This window comes from Bubalus kerabau, chromosome 1 (assembly GCF_029407905.1).
Source record: "Bubalus kerabau isolate K-KA32 ecotype Philippines breed swamp buffalo chromosome 1, PCC_UOA_SB_1v2, whole genome shotgun sequence".
Taxonomy (NCBI): domain Eukaryota; kingdom Metazoa; phylum Chordata; class Mammalia; order Artiodactyla; family Bovidae; genus Bubalus; species Bubalus kerabau.
Genome location: NC_073624.1, coordinates 255,374,697 through 255,384,288, shown reverse-complemented (window position 1 = coordinate 255,384,288; position 9,592 = coordinate 255,374,697). Strand labels below are relative to the sequence as shown.

At 39.8% G+C, this 9,592-nt stretch overlaps 1 pseudogene; it reads right to left on the bottom strand.

Moving 5' to 3' along the window:
* Nucleotides 1-6,225: 6,225 nt before the first annotated feature.
* On the bottom strand, nt 6,226-6,980 carry LOC129632335 (tubulin beta chain-like; annotated as a pseudogene).
* Between the last annotated feature and the right edge of the window lie 2,612 nt (nt 6,981-9,592).

The following is a 9,592-nucleotide window of genomic DNA, read 5'->3' as shown; positions in this document are numbered from 1 at the left end:
CAAAAAAGGATTTTGGTTAGATCTTAACCAAAGTTTTTTTTTTTTTTTTTAATAAAAATCTGTTTTGTATATGTACACATCAGGAGACTTTAGAAGGTATGGACCTACACTTATAATAGAAGAATCTACTCTATCTCTCCAGTATCTCTTAACAGTGTCATAGAGCATTTGTCACAGAACAATTTTTCCTGTATTACATTGATGCTTTTTGTTTGCTTCCCTCTTACTTGGCTGTAAAAATTGAGGTTATGGGGTCTTCATAAATAGATGTATATTAGCTGAACTAAAGCAATTCGTGAAGTAGATTGGAGAGGGCATTTTGACTACCACAAACAAAATAGGTTTAGTTTGAAACCATTTCAAAATAAGAAACCAAATGAAGCCAAATACTTCAACAATGTATGTGTAGAGAATTTGACATACTCATTAAGATAATGTTGCCCGTTTTGAGTTCACTGGATAATGATTAAAACAAAAAATTGCTTTTCCCATGAAGCACAAATTGCTTCCCAAATGGAAAAAATCTACTGAAAATGGAACTGATATTCCAAAATGACCTTCTATGATAATCAAATATTTTTACCTGCTTAAATAGCTTGCATTTGGAATGGGGAATGGCAATAAATTCCTTTAACTTTTTTCACTCAATACAAAGAGAAGCTTGGTCAAAATAGAAATAGTAAATATAAAAACAAAAACAGTAATCTTAGACAAATCTACAATCTGTCTCAATATATTATTTTATAGGAGCCTTGGTATTTGCAGTATGCTGCATTTGCTGAGCAGTCATTTAAGTCTCAAAAGGAACAAAAGTACTTTGCAAATTTAAATGAATCTCTTCAGGGACTGCTCTAATAAAAATAGCTATTGCATTTCACCCCTAGGTAAGTTACAAAAGAAAGTGCAAGATAATTTTAAAAAGGAGCTAAAAGATGGTAGCTACAGAGAAACACTACACTTAATAGTTGCTGCACAGTGAAGTTAAGTAGGCAAAACATAAGCATCTGACAATTAGGTAATTGACCAAGGCTCTCCAATGAAACTTCCTGTACTTCTTCATTAGTTGTAAAATATGCTACGTTTTGTGTGCTCAGTGGATTAGACTTTTTGACTTCAGATAAAGATTTCTGCTTTACTTAGCTCCTTAGACACAGATAAAACAGAATAGCTAACAAAAAGCTAATAGCTCACTATATTCTAGAGATGAAAATAATGCATATTTCACAAACAGATAAGTTATGATCTATGCCATGTTATGGAAACCAGTTACATGATAACTGTTATTATTTACTGATTCATCTATCCATTCATTGTTTTGACAAATAATATTAGTTGCCACTTATACATCCAAGTAGGGTAGGGTTAAAGGGGCATGCCATGGTAAAAGCTGATGTGGTTTTAACAATCTTCATTTATAAATAAACTATAGGATGCATTCTAGACTGTAGGAAATTTGATACAAGGATCTGAAGTTTTGGACAGAAATGGATATGATGATGTGAGGCTGCCAGATTTTATTCCAATCTGTGTTGTGTTCCTAACACTGTTTACCAGGAAAAGTTTGTTTCATCAGAAAGATACATATCCACCTACTGTGAGGTATTACTACTATGAGGAAACAACCTCCTAACTTCATGAATGGTAATTTGTTTCATTAGATGTTTAACATAAATGCATTGATATGAAAGACCTGGGGTTAGTACCTGCTGTGGAGTAACACATCCTTAGGCAAACTCAGAGCAATGTAAGTGAGGGCACAAATGACAGACCAGCAACTCAGAGACAGTACTAGAAAACCTAGTTTTCTCTCCCTGATAAATTCACTTCTAAGGAAAGGAAGTATAGAGAATTAAAAATTGGGTAGTAACACTGTGCTCTTTTTTGAGTTTGTAGCTGAAAGACACACATGGAGATTAAAAAAAAAAATTTTTTTTAAAAACCCCGCAAACATTTGGCTCTGTTGCTCTCTCATGAAAAATCATGCCTACAAATTTAGGTCATAAGTAGATTATTTTTTAAGACCCCAAAGATGAGGATTTCTTGAGGATTCTTCATTCTATCCAAATTGTTACTGTCTTCATATCTTATTGGACTTGGGTCTTTCAGACCTAGATTCTCTAGGTCTTTCAGTTTTTATATATTGACAACATTTGGAATCTTACATATATGCTACTTATCTGAAAATTATAGAAGGGAACATTCATACCTGCCCTGGCCCACAGAATGCTGATGGAAATGTAAGTGTTATTTAGCCAAAAAGTTCCTTTAGGTTTTTCCATAACATCTTACAGAAAAACTTTGAGGAACAGCTCAATACATTCACCTCTACATTGTCTTTCAGTACTGAGTCTCCCTGTTCATCAGAATTCATGGGGTCTCCAAGAGAAAGTGGTACCAGATATTCTTAAATTCAATATATATGAATTGTTCTCATCCCACAGTACCAGCAGGAAAGAGAAAAGAGTTAATAAGCATCTTCGCTGATTTAAGATATAATCTGGTCTCCTCTCTTATTCTGTGAGTGTTTTTCCATCTACTCTGTAAGTAACAATAGAATGGTTGTTTGATTAACAAATTGAATGTATTTCTTGATTATTCATCCTCATGTGCTTCTCTTTCTCTTCCTTCTTCCGTTATTCTTTTCTGACCCTTAATACACTTTATATTTCTGAGCAAGTTGGACATACATGTAGAAAATCTGCACAGATAGTTTTCTCTCATAAAGGAAGTAACAGCAACCAGAGAGTTTATAAGGAGAACAAATGAGTAATGAATGAGGTATTACAAAGGGAATTTCTCCCTTGTCTTATAAATCTTAGTACCTCGCCCCAAGAAAAATGTTCCTGTTGAAATTACTGCATCTTATAAAAAAATAAAATCTTATTAAAATCAACAATAACAACAAAATGAAAACTTTCTTGAAATGGTTGCCAAGTGAATCTCAGGTGAGAAATATACTTTGTATCACATAATTTGTTACTGAGACAAACAAAAGACATAATGGTTACAAGTGTTTTGAATGTAATTTAACTTCCTAAAACAAATTCAGATTGAAATACTAGACTCTTATTCTGTTCTGCTGTTCTTCAGCTTTCAATATCTTTAAAAGTAAAATTTTAAACCTATAATGGTTTGCTTATTGTTGTTGTTGCTTCCACCGTTGTTATGCTTATTGCCTTTATTTGACTAGGGTAATAGGCCTTTATAGACTCTCAGATTTTTAAGAGCTTTACTTAAAACTCTGTTTTACTCAAATGATACCCAGAGGATACTATTTATCCCTTCAGTGACTACTCTTACAGAGAAGATGAAAACATAAGTTGATTATAAAATCTCTTGGTGAAGTAAAAGGTTCTATAGAAGTACATTTCAAGAGAAACCTCATAAGATGTTTGAAATAGGGGCTATATATTTTAGTTTCCGATGGGCTCGATAAAGGACAGAAATGGTATGGACCTAACAGAAGCAGAAGATATTAAGAAGAGATGGCAAGAATACACAGAAGAACTGTACAAAAAAGATCTTCATGACCTAGATAATCACGATGGTGTGATCACTGACCTAGAGCCAGACATCCTGAATGTGAAGTCAAGTGGGCCTTTAGAAAGCATCACTATAAACAAAGCTAGTGGAGGTGATAGAATTCCAGTTGAGTTATTCCAAATCCTGAAAGATGATGCTTTGAAAGTGCTGCACTCAATATGCCAGCAAATTTGGAAAACTCAGCAGTGGCTACAGGACTGGAAAAGGACAGTTTTCATTCCAATCCAAAAGAAAGGCAATGCCAAAGAATGCTCAAACTACCGCACAATTGCACTCATCTCACACGCTAGCAAAGTCATGCTCAAAATTCTCCAAGCCAGGCTTCAGCAATATGTGAACCGTGAACCTCCTGATGTTCAAGCTGGTTTTAGAAAAGGCAGAGGAACCAGAGATCAAATTGCGAACATCTACTGGATCATGGAAAAGGCAAGAAAGTTCCAGAAAAACATCTATTTCTGCTTTATTGACTATGCCAAAGCCTTTGACTGTGTGGATCACAATAAACTGTGGAAAATTCTTCAAGAGATGGGAAAACCAGACCACCTGATCTGCCTCTTGAGAAATTTGTATGCAGGTCAGGAAGCAACAGTTAAAACTGGACATGGAACAACAGACTGGTTCCAAATAGGAAAAGGAGTACATCAAGGCTGTATATTGTCACCCTGTTTATTTAACTTATATGCAGTGTACATCATGAGAAATGCTGGACTGGAAAAAACACAAGCTGGAATCAAGATTGCCGGGAGAAATATCAATAGCCTCAGATATGCAGATGACACCACCCTTATGGCAGAAAGTGAAGAGGAACTAAGAAGCCTCTTGATGAAAGTGAAACTGGAGAGTGAAAAAGTTGGCTTAAAGCTCAACATTCAGAAAATGAAGATCATGGCATCTGGTCCCATCACTTCATGGGAAATAGATGGGGAAAGGTGGAAAAGGTGTCAGACTTTATTTTTCTGGGCTCCAAAATCACTGCAGATGGTGACTGCAGCCATGAAATTAAAAGACACTTACTCCTTGGAAGAAAAGTTTTGACCAACCTAGTTAGCATATTCAAAAGCAGAGACATGACTTTGCCAACGAAGGTCCGTCTAGTCAAGGCTATGGTTTTTCCTGTGGTCATGTATGGATGTGAGAGTTGGACTGTGAAGAAGGCTGAGCGCTGAAGAATTGGTGCTTTTGAACTGTGGTGTTGGAGAAGACTCTTGAGAGTCCCTTGGACTGCAAGGAGATCCAACCAGTCCATTCTGAAGGAGATCAGCCCTGGGATTTCTTTGGAAGGAATGATGCTAAAGCTGAAACTCCAGTACTTTGGCCACCTCATGTGAAGAGTTGACTCATTGGAAAAGACGCTGATGCTGGGAGGGATTGCAGGCAGGAGGAGAAGGGGAGAGATGGCTGGACGGCATCACTGAATCGTTGGACGTGAGTCTCAGTGAACTCCCGGAGTTGATGATGGACAGGGAAGCCTGGCGTGCTGCGATTTATGGGGTGGCAGAGAGTAGGACACGACTGATCAACTGATCTGATCTGATCTGATCTGCAGGTTCATCCTGGGCTTAGTTCCCAGATATTATTGATGCCAGAGTTAGTCATATTCAGGTGCTCCAGTGAGAGGCCCCAGGCAACAACCAATAAGTTTTCGGGGAGTCCCAGAGACAGGAGTATCTTGGGACATTAGAGCCCGTACACCCAATCTCCACCCACTTTTTTCATGTCTTGGTGGCAGCTGAATGCCTCCTTGCTGGGCTCTGTGTAGGCCACCTTGAAGCGAATATCAGCTTGGCGAAGAGCTCCTTCACGACACATCGAGATGGCCTGGGGTGAGGTGGTGGTCGGCCACACCTTCCTCTGTCTAGAGGAACTCACTAGGTGTGAGGCGTCCAGGCTGTGGTTCAGGAACACACTGTCTGTGGTGAGGTACACGGCATAGCGCCACTGGCCTCCTCAGCAGCGGGTCTGCAGAGCACGTGGACTGAAGGATGTGGTGCGCATGTGCGCATCGCGGATTTTTTTTTTTTTTTTTTAACCTGCCTCTTTCCCGTTCTGGCAGTCCAGGTTGTTCCCCAGTGAGCGGCCCATGGCAGACCCGAGACCAGGCCCGCTTGACCAGTTGGATGTAGTTCATTGGTAACTGCAGAGCCTTGACTGGATATCCCAGGCAGAAGGTGTCATGTTGGTCCTGTGCTGGATGCTGCTGGGGCCTGAAGAGGAAATTAACAACAACAAAAGTTCCAGAAGGAGCGCTTGAAGGTAAGGCATATCTGCAACCCTCTAAACCTCAACGACAGAAAAATCAGCTGGTGCTGGGTGCAGGCCTTGAGCAGGACCAGCAGGAGTCCGCTTTTGTGGAGGATACTGGGGGTGGAGGAGTTGTAGGGCTTAATGGGAGGTCTTGCTCCGAACCACTGGAAGTCATCTCTGGGCCCAGTTCCACGTCTTGCTTGGAGACGCCGGTGCTGAAGACGCTACCTTTTCTCACCCAGCAGGCCTTCAGGGGCACTTTAGTCAGCAGCTTCCTGCTCCTAAGTGCACTTCTCTCCTCCTTGTCAGCCCTCCCCAGGCCAGGTGGGGCTGTGGTATCCACTGCTCGGAGGGCCCGGGGCTTATTGGGCTCACCTGTGTCCACTCAGAGCCCCTTGCTAAAAAAGGCCTGGCGGATGTCGTTCAGTCGCTAGGTAGTCACAGGAGCTGCCTCAGGCCAAGCCCTGGGGAGAGAGGGCCTCCTGGCTGCTCTCCTCTGGCTTCGTCCTTGTCCTGTGTGGTAAACTCCCACCATCTGACTGGACTATTATAAGAAATATTATGTATTGTGCTGTTGCCAGTGAAGATGGCGGACATTTTTAGGCCCCCACGGACAGAATGTCACAGACAGCTGTTTTCATAATATTGATCGTCTGCCTAACAAAATGGCTGCTGTTCTTGTTTTGAAAGTTAAGGGTCTGCTCGTCCACCTGCTTCATGGACATGTGGTTTCTGAAAACGATGGCCACAGTCAGATAGCAACCATGGCAGAGGTCACAGGTGACATCACATGCTTGGTGTCTGCCATCGGCTTGGTGAGCTCCAACATTGTCAGGGCCCGGTACTGCTGCCTGCCCTGGCTGCTTAGCAAAGCAAAGCAGGCATGAAGAAGTGCAGGTAGGGAAAGGGGACCATGTTCATGCTGGCTTGGGCAGGTCAGCATTGAGTTGTTCAAGGAAGGACAGGCAGGTAATGACCCCACTTATGGTGAGCAATGCCACATGGTTCAGGTCATGGTAGGTGGGCCAGGTCAACTTTATGGTTCTGAATCAGATGTAATGGAGAGAATCATTATCAATACAATAGGTCTCCTTTGTGTTTTCTACTGGCTGGTGGATTGAGTAGGTGGTGGTGTAGGGCTCCACTCTCCTGTCCAACACCTCAAGCAAGGGTGCCGTGCGAAAAATATTCATGTTCCTATCTGGGTAGTACTTGATCTTGCTGGTGAGAAGAGTACCATCCCAGATGCATCCAGTGCCTCCACGGCTGCTGCTGCTGCTAAGTCACTTCAGTCGTGTCCGACTCTGTGTGACCCCATAGACGGCAGCCCACCAGGCTCCGCCATCCCTGGGATTCTCCAGGCAAGAACACTGGAGTGGGTTGCCATTTCCTTCTCCAATGCATGAAAGTGAAAAGTGAAAGTGAAGTCGCTCAGTCGTGTCTGGCCCTCAGCGATCCTATGGACTGCAGCCTACCAGGCTCCTCTGTCCATGGGATTTTCCAGGCAAGAGTACTGGAGTGGGGTGCCATTGTCTTCTCTGGCCCCTCAACAGCAGGGAGTGAGTAATCTGGAAGCCATACAGGCAGTGACCGCGCTCAGCCTCCTTCTTCAGGACATTTTAATAATGCAAAACTATTTGTAGCTCTAAGTGAAAAATATAAAACTATAATATAAATAAAAATGTTCTTTTTAGAAAAAAATTTTAGGAGAAAATCTACCTGTGATTTAGGCAAAGAGATATTAGATCAAACAGCAAAAGTATAATCTATTAAAGAAGATAAAATATGAACTGAACTTTTTATAAAGATAAATTGAAATTTTTTATATTAAAATTACTTTTCTGCCAATGATACCATTAAGTGAATTGAGAGAGATACAGTCAAAGAAAATATTTACAAATAAAATTTCCATCTCAGGACTTGCTTTCAAAATATAAAAACAAATCTAAATCTCAAAACTCAATAAAACCAACAAAATATGCTAGAAAGACCTGAAGATAGGTATCACCAGTGGTTATTGCCAGAGAAGATGGAATTGTGGCAAATAAGCATATTATAAGAAACTCAACATTATTAATCATTGCTGGTGCTGCTAAGTTGCTTCAGTTGTGTCCGACTCCGTGCGACCCAATAGACGGCAGCCCACCAGGCTCCCCTGTCCCTGGGATTCTTCAGGCAAGAACACTGTTGTGGGTTGCCATTTCCTTCTTCAATGCATGAAAGTGAAAAGTGAAAGTGAAGTAGCTCAGTTGTGTCTGACTCTTAGCGACCCCATGGACTGCAGCCTACCAGGCTCCTCTGCCCATGGGATTTTCCAGGCAAGAGTACTGAAGTGGGTTGCTATTGCCTTCTCCTGTTAATCATTAGGGAGTTGCAAATTAAAACTTCAGTAAAGTAAATTATACAGCTATCAAAATGCCAAAACAAGCAAAGTAACAATAACAGTAGTGTCAATACCAAGTTATATCAATAATGTAATGCACTAGAAGTTTCATATATTTCTATTAGAAATGCAAAACTATACAGCCATATTAGAAAGCATTTGGCTGTATTTTATAAAATCAAATGTAATTCTTCTTGCCATATGAACCAACAGTATTACTCCAATAGAAATGAAAATGTATGTTCACACACACACTGTGAATATTTATAACAGCTTTATTCACAGTCATCAAATATTGAAAACAAAGCAAATATTTTCTAACCAGTGAATGGATGAACAAACTTTTCTATGTCCTTGCAAATAGATGGTTCCAAAATCTCTAATATAACTGGCTAAGTAAATGCAGTTAGATGCCAGATACTGTACTTTCCATGATTCCATCAATCTATGCTTTTTGAAGCAATCAGATCAGATAGAAGCAATAATAAATACAACTAATGTCCAGATCTTGGTTTCTAAATATAATACTGTAAGGATGGAAAATTAGATCAATTGAATCAGTTGGTGCCATGCATTGGGTTTTGAGAAGCAGAGGCTGAATATAAAGAGCCTGTTTTGGGGATTGAACTGTTCTTTGTGAAACTGTAGTGATGAATAAACTGTTCTGTGAATTTGTCAAAACCTGTGGGGCCATACATGACTGACTGATTTTTATATATACTTTTAAATTAAAAAATCAGAATGGTGAGATAGATGGAGTGTAACAAAATAGCAACTATCATTGAGATAAAAAAATGTACTGAAGGGGATGGAAGAAAAGAGAATCTGATCTTTAAGAATTTTGGAAAGTAGTGTTTTGATTGGATATTATAAGAGTGAATGTATAAAGAAATGTAAACACTCTGGTAAATGTGTTTCTCCCTTGGATATGTTGGTAAATGTGTTTCTCTCTTGGATTTGTTTCTCCCTTAACAAATCTAAAGCTACTTTATTGTTATAAGAGGGTTAAACAAATAAGTAAATTCTTTGTACACAATGAAAGCCAGATTTTGACTTCTGGGGGGAAAGTTTATAAATAACTAACTGGGGAAAATTAGAATAAGCCCTGTGGTGCTGGATTGGAGTATCAGCATAGACATATAGATGATAAGTGACAGGCAAGTAGATGACAGATTACAAACAAACATGCATACATAATTATAGATGTGTATGTATGCAGGAATTGGTAAATACTATGCTTAGATCTTTTCACTAAGAGGAAATAGAAGCAATAACAATAAGTACACCTTATGTCCAGATCTTGGTCTCTAAATATAATTTTTCAATAGAAAAATTCAGGGGTCCTTCATGAAAATATTGATTTTAGGGCTGTGGGAAGAAAAATAGGAGATGGGCCTAGAGCATCTAGCAGTATCAGATGAA